Here is a 7,754-nt window from a genome sequence, read left to right as displayed (position 1 = left end):
AAGATCAGCAATTTCATTCTTGAGCTCTTTTAAGAACTCTTGGGTGAATGCAATCTGGGCCAGGGGATTTGCAATATTTAGTTTATCAATGGCTGCCAGAACTTCTTCCTTGTCTGCTCTCACTATCTTCGCCATAGTTCCTCGGATTCGCCTCCCACAGTTTGGTTCAGGTGCAGGAATGTTCCCTCACCTCCCTTCTTGGGTGAAGACAGATGCAAAGAATTCATCCAGCTTCTCTGCAATCTCCCTGCCATCTTTTAGCACACCCTTTGTTCCTTTGTCATCTAACGGGCCTTACCGCCTCCCTTTGCTGGTTTCCTGCTTTTGATGTACTTGAAGAACTGTTTGTTGCTGGTCTTGATGTTCGCAGCCACAGCGCTCCTCATAATCCTTTTTTTTGCCTCCCCTTACAGCTAACTTGCTTCTCTTTTGCCACCATTTGTGTTCCCTCTCATATTCTTCATCAGCCAAACTGGACTTCTATTTTCTAAAAAAGACATTTTCTTTTTTTTCTGATAATTTCCTCAACCTCTCTTGTTAACCATGGTGGCTTTCTTTTGGACTGGGTGCTGCCTTTTTCTAACCTGTGGAACACATTCCAGTTGAGCTTTTATTACTGTGTTTTTAAATAACCTCCAAGCATCCTGGACAGTTTTGACTCTCTTGATTTTCCCTTTCAGCTTCCCAAGCACTCCCCCCCTCATCTTTGAGAGGAAATTTCCCCTTCTGGAAGGCTTAATGTAACTACATTAGTAGTTGCCACTTGTTCGCATGCTGAGATACTGAATCTGACAGCATTGTGGTCGCTGTTCTGATCGGCTCAACAACACTGACTTCCTGCACCAGGTCCTGGGTCCCATTACATAGAATTAGATCTAGGATCACCTCTCCCCTGGTTGGCATCCTTTACAACCATCTGCTCTATTACAGTCATTTAGCATATCCAGGAATGCTCTCTCTCCTCCCTACTATGACCTGAACATGCATTTTTCCAGTTTATATGGGGATAGTTAAAATCACCCACACCACTACATTTTTGTTTTTGTTGGCTCCTCTCTAATTTTTTTTTCCATCTCTAACTCCTCTTGTGCACTTTGGTCAGGGGGACGCATAATATATTCCTACATTAAACCCTGTCCTTCTCACACCTGGTATTGATATCCACAGTGATTCTGTAGGGGAACCAGGCTCCCCTTGCATTGTCTATTTTTATGTGATACCATGTTTCCTTTGATGTAAAGGGCAACCTGACCCCCAATGCTCCCTGTCCTATCCTTCCTATAGAGCTTCCAGCCTGGGATAACATCATCCCACTGGTTCTCCTCCCTTATCCTCCGGCGTCTTTAATGCCCACTATATCAAAGTCCTCCTTCAAAACTCTGTACTCTAGCTCCCCCATTTTAGGTCGAACGCTTCCACTATTACCATAGAGCCACCTGTATGCCCTTTCTCTGTCCTTAACCTGGGATTTATCTGCTTTACCCTCAAGTCTTTTGTAGACACTATCCCTTGTCACATGCACATTGCTATGTTCCTCGCTTGTAGCGGGTTGATTTAGAAAAAACCTCCCTCTCTGTCTGCATCATCCCTATGGACTCTGTATTCCGAACCCAAGTCACCTCAGCGCCCTGTCGGCTTTCCCCCAAGGATCAGTTTAAAAGCTGTTCTGCCACCTTTTTAATGTTGAGCGCCAGCAGCCTGGTTCCTCTTTGGTTAAGATGAAGCCCTTCCCGCTTGTACAGGCCCACCTTGTCCCAAAAAGGTTCCCCAGTCTCTCGACAAATCTGAAACCCTCTGCCTTACACCACCTTCTCTCATCCACGCATTGAGACCCTGTATCTCTGCTTGCCTAGTTCGGCCCCAAGTGCTGCGTGGAACGGGTAGCATTTCTGAGTATCGCCACCTTGGAGGTCCTGGACTCCCCAACCCGTTTCCTAGCAGCCTAAATTCTAGCTTCCAGAACCCTCCTCGCTACATTTCCCAATGTCGCTTGGTGCCAATGTGGGACCACAACTGCTGACTCCACCCCCCCCAGCACTGTCTAAAAGCCCATATCTAGACGGGCTGCGACATCCGCAACCTTCGCACTGTGGCAGGTAAGTCACCATGCGCGTCATCACGCCTCTCACAAACCCAACTCTCTACATTTCTAATGATCGAATCACCCACTACAAGGAGCCTCCCCCACCTCCTCGTAGGGGTATCCTCAGTGCAGAGGATAGCTGATCACCAGTTAAGGAAGGGGATCCCCCATCTTAAGGGAGCATCTTCCCCCACCTCAGACTGGCACCCTCCATCCCTCAAGGCCTTTCATTCTCCACATGACATCCTGGAAGAGATGTCACCTTGGGAGTGGGACCCGGCTGTTAGGTCCCTGAAAGCCTCGTCTGTCACCCCTCTCTGCCCCTCTTTCAGCTTCTCCAGGTTCGCTTTCACCTGGCTTTCCAAGAGAACGCATTAATGCCTCCTCCTTGAGAGTGCTGCAGGAGCTCATTGCAGTTTGGAGAGCACACCCTACCTAACTTCTGTCCTAGTGGCAGATAATCAGCTACATGTGACACTCAGAGCAAAAACACTGGAAAGCCCCCCCCATCCCCCCCTGCTGCTGGCTTTCTTGCCTTCATATATCTGATTTGTTTAGATATTTAGATATTAAGCTTTTTAGTCACTGCCCCCCCCTGAGCTATCTGCAACGCATCTCATCTATCAAATATGTCCTTATTAATTTAAAACAAAAAAATTAATTGAAATTGCGCTAGCCGCTAGTGCGGCGCCGCTGGTTCCAGAGACTGGAATTAAAGCCCCACCTCTCAGGACAAAGTCCCCCACCTCTTAGGACAAAGAGGAACAAGAGATGAACTCTGTTCACCCCTGTTAAGCCCCACCTTCCAGATTCAGCAGCCTTACAAGGAGAAAAGAGATAACCCCTGTTAAAATAACACTCTTTTAAAGGCTGTGGCTTTGAGAAAAAAGTCCTCCTAAATGAACACCATTGGCAGGTCACCTGCTCTTCCTTCTGGCCAAGCCCCTAAGCTGCTACTCCCTCTCTGCTGATTCCAGAGACCGAATTAAAGCCCCACCTTCCTCAGGACAAAGCCCCACCTTCTTAGGACAAAAGAGGAACAAGAGATGAACTCCTGTTAACCCCTGTTAAGCCCCAATCTTCCAGATTCAGCAGCTTACAAGGAGAAAAAAGAGATAACCCCTGTTAAAAATAACTGTAAGCGGAATTCCATAGAAGCAGAAATAAAAGGCTTCTTTGGGTGTAAAAAGACCGCTTATTAAGACATCTTAGAAAGCTCATCGCATTAACGCAGTGGCAGGAATGACACTTCCGCCAGAAGCACAGGTTATAACTCTGTCCATCCCATCCCTCCCCGGCTCCTTATGGGAACGAGACTCTCATCTCCCGGCCAAGAGAGATAAAGTCTCCCATGAAGCTGGCCCTATCGCCTCGGCTGTGGAATGTGTATCGCTAGCACTAGCGGCTGCCTCTTCCCATCAACAATTCATTGAAACCTTTACACTCTAGCCTCCTTAAAAGACTTCTCTCCCCCCCCCAGGTTTGTGCGGAAAGGCCCGATGGAAAGCAGAAATGAGGGGCTAAGGCAATAATATTTTCGAGGCAGACCCATTGATTATACCCAGAGGAATACTCCCAAATCTAAGAGACCAAATATTGTAAGCTGCCATGATTAAAGCGAAGAGTCCAGGGATGGCGCCAATCTCGTAATGCTTGTGGCCATCAATAATAGTCGGTGGGGTCTCTGGCTGGTACGTACAGGCATCGGAAATGGGAGCCTTGAGTAAGAACTGGAATGGAAGACAGGGATGGATATTACTAAGAGAATTAAAGTAAGTCCAATCGGCAGTGACATCATTAATTACTTTAGTAATCTGAAAAGGTCCCACGAATCTTTTGCCTAATTTTGAAAATTTATGCATCGCCTCTGAGGTTTTTTTGGTAGACAATACAATCTGGTGTTTCACACGCAGAGGGAAATCTGGAAGCGGTGCTTATCCGCTTAGAAGTTTTGTGGGAGTCTTTAGCTCTGTTGTAAGGCAGCCTGGACCATTTTCCACCCCTCGCCAGAGAAGAAATCCACAAGTTGAACCTGGAGGATCCCATAATGCTCCGCGAGGTAGTTGTGGGCAAGGGCGGAAGGAGCTTAATCGGACACAATTTCAAGTGGGGTCTTTTTTTTGTACTGCTATAAACTGCATTGTTATAGGCGCATTCTAGTGCAAACGGAATCGTAGTCTCGCACCAATTATTGTCTTGGTGATAGTTGGTGTAACAACGTAAATATTCGTTCTAGGGTTCTGTTCGTTCTTTCCCACCTTCAACGCCACTTTGAACGTAGGGCGGCGACACCGGGGCTGCCCCCCCAACAACCCTTGTGAAAAGTTTGCCAGAATCTTTTTTTGAAATGAATCAGGGTCGCTGGTCGGAGACCACCTTTAACGGGGGCGGAGTGTAGATCGCAAACATGCTGGAATGAACAGACGCATAACTTAGGAGCTGAGGTGGGATGGAAGCAATAGGAATAAAATGGGCTTGTTTAGAAATAAGTTCACCACCACCCACAAGACTGGTGTTGCCAGCGACTTTCTGGCAAATCTGGTAATAAAAATCCATGGAGATGACTCTCCCAGGGCGGGAGGCCACCGGGAGAGGTTTCAACAGACCCTCATGGGTTTTCCCGAAATCGTTCTTGGTTTGCAGCACAAACAGAGCAACCTTTTAATATATCGCCTTAACTGTCCTTTTTTTTGGCGATCGCGCTACACTCAGAACTGGGACGGGCGGGCCAAAATGCAGAGTTTTTAGAAAAGCCAAAATGTCCAGCCGAAGCTGGCTGCCATCGGGCGGCAGGGGTCTCTTGGCGGAACCTGCTTACGGAGGGGAGGCCTACATTGGTCAACACCCCCCCACAAACGCCATTCTCCAAACGCAATTGGGAGTCACCTTCCTCCTCGGCCGTGGAGGGGTTCAAGGCAGCCCCGGGCCTCCTCGAAGTTCCCCGTGAGGAGCGAGAGACCAGGCTGGGAATGGGCGAGAAGGAGGAGGGATGTCTGGAGATCGGGTGACAGCCAGCCCTAATTGGGAGGAGAGAACAGTGCGCGGAATGTCCCGTAAGGCAGCTCCACCCTCCCCGGTAGGCCAGATGATCAGCCAGTTTATTGGTTTTTCCGGTGCGGACCGTGAAAGAGAAACGAGAAAGAAATCGGCCCAACGGTTGCTTCAGCGATATCTTGAGGGGGGTGGAGAGGGCGCTGCCTTAGATCCACCAAACTTGAAAGGTGTTTAGCCCCTTCCAGCCAGTGGCCAAGTGAGAGTGCTACTTGATGGGTCGCATTCCCTTTATCCCCTACAGTCCAGTTGAGCTCAGCACCGAGAATTTCTTATTAAATAAGCACACGGAACCAGCCTACCATCTTTATTTTTTCTGCAACAGGGTTGCCCCCAAGCGCTTTGTCCGAGGCATCCACTGGAACTACAAATGGGGAGATCCGGATCAGGGTGCTTTGGTGATAGGTTCGTTAGTAAAAGCAGATTTTAAAAGCTGAAAGGTTGTCCATTACTCTTAGACCAGGAAGTAAATTCCCGGGTTTGGCAGTCAATGGATCTTTACCCTTAGTGCGTAAGAGGTCTGTGAGGGGGAGAGAGTCAGTTCAGCGAATTGGGGCATAAAGTCACGATAGAAATTAGTAAAACCTGTGAAAAGATTGGAGCCCTTTCGGTAGGGCAGGCCACTGGAGTATCAAACAATCTTAGCAGGATCCATCTTGAGGCCCTCGGGCGAGATTCGGTAACCCAAATAGTCAATAGAGGTTTGCGGAAACAGCATTGAAGTTTGGCAAAGAGGGAGTTGTTGAGCAACGTTTCAATACTTCTCGAACTAACTTCATGTTCCTCCCATGGTTTAATAGATTAAAACGTCATCTAAATACACAACTACTCCTCTTGTACAATAAATCATGGAGAACTTGCTGGATAAGGGCCATAAAGTCTCAAATTTGCACTTAACCCTCGAATGGCATTATTAAGTATTCAACTATCCAAACTGCGGTTAAATGCAGTCAGGTGTTCATAGCCCCAGCAATTTGACTCTATAGTGTTTCAGTCCAACTTAGTGAAGATGCCCCTTGCCCACGCGCCTTAGAAGGTCCCTTTTGATTAACGCAAAGGGTATTTATTGGACAGAGACCGCATTGAGTCCCTGTAATCGTGCAGAGCCGTGAAGAGCCATCTTTCTTTTTACAAACAATACAGGAGCAGCGGTGCGTTTGGTAGTTCGGCCGTATGAACCCGCTGAAAGGTTCTGTCTAAGAAGGCAACGAAGCTCCTTCTCCTCATTGGGACTAGCGGTAGATCTCTACCTTAAGTAGCTGCTCTGGCTGTATTAACATTTTGCAGTCAGTGTCTCTATGGGGTGGCAGCTGATCGATTCTTGCCCTGAAATAATACTCTGGCCAAATCTTGGTAAGCCGGTGGAATGCCTGGTAGAATCGAGCAGTTAGAGCTGGCATCATTGATGAAGCCAGGTCCAGAGAAGTCGAAGCCCCAATTCATGTTCACCGTAGGGGGTCGCGAATTCTAAAGATCCTTTCCAAATGAATTTTGGTTCATGCAACAACAACCATGGTGCCGCCCAGAACTATGGAGGTTTGAATACTGGCCAGAATAAAATCCAATTTTCCCAATGGTTTTAGCCGAGGACCGTTGCTTTGAACTGGCCACGGTCCTTCACTCCTCGGTGAGGACTGCCAGCCCATTTGGGTGAATAATGGTATGGCTTAGCCAGGGGATTCTGGGTTCAGACCCAGTTCCTCCGGCCACCCAAATGAGATTAAGCAATGGGGAGCAGCCAGAATCTACAAGGGCTGGGAGGCTATAATAATGCAGTATGCTTAGCGGGTTGGCCAGAAACGCTTTGACTGTGATGGGGCGTTGCCTTCACCTCACTGCGCTCTGGAGTCAACCCATGTCCATGGGGCTTTGCAAGAAAGGCACACAGCTGCTTCCACCTCTGGGTCGCCTTCAATAACTGCCTTGAAACTTCTGTTGGGGCGGCCCGGATTTTGCGCGGTGGTTGGCAGATGGGTGCGCAGTCGGAGCGTTGGCTTCTGTTTTTCGGCAGTTGGCGGCTAGATGACCTGGTCCCCAGTAAAGACACAATCCCAGCCGGCTAATGCACGCCGAGGTGGTCTCGTAGCGGCTGGGCTTACGGTGGTCGCAGTAGTGGTCAGAGGTGGCGGTTTTGGGCTTGGCGCCCCCCGCACGCATTCCAAACGAGATTAATTGGGGATCCCACCGATCCAATCAACAGCAATAAAGGGATCCCCGAATTAAAACACCGCTTTCACGAATCCTGTCAGCCGACAGCATCCGAGAAGTATTCGCATTTCATGCCTGTACACCATAGGGAGGGAAGTTTCCAGCAGCCGCCGCACGAAATTCAATGGCAAATTCTGTAAACGGTGCCGTTGCCTTGTTGATAGATTTTTTGATGGGTGCGATAGCTTCATTTTCAGCACTGATCTGGAAGCGAGCCCTAAGGCTTGGATGAAATGCACCGTATGGTATCCTCATCTTGCAGGTTCAAAAGAGTCACAAAACCAGCGTCGGCCAGCCTATCCAGGACTGAGCCGATGTCCCGTGATTTTTTTTCAAGGCCAGACCGTATAAATCATCATCATAGTCCTCCATGTGGGCATCGAAGTTGCAAGATGAAGTAGGAAGTTTGGAA

This window comes from Sphaerodactylus townsendi, linkage group LG07 (assembly GCF_021028975.2).
Source record: "Sphaerodactylus townsendi isolate TG3544 linkage group LG07, MPM_Stown_v2.3, whole genome shotgun sequence".
NCBI classification, from domain to species: domain Eukaryota; kingdom Metazoa; phylum Chordata; class Lepidosauria; order Squamata; family Sphaerodactylidae; genus Sphaerodactylus; species Sphaerodactylus townsendi.
The sequence above is the reverse complement of the archived record's forward strand: the minus strand, read 5'-3'. Positions refer to the sequence as shown.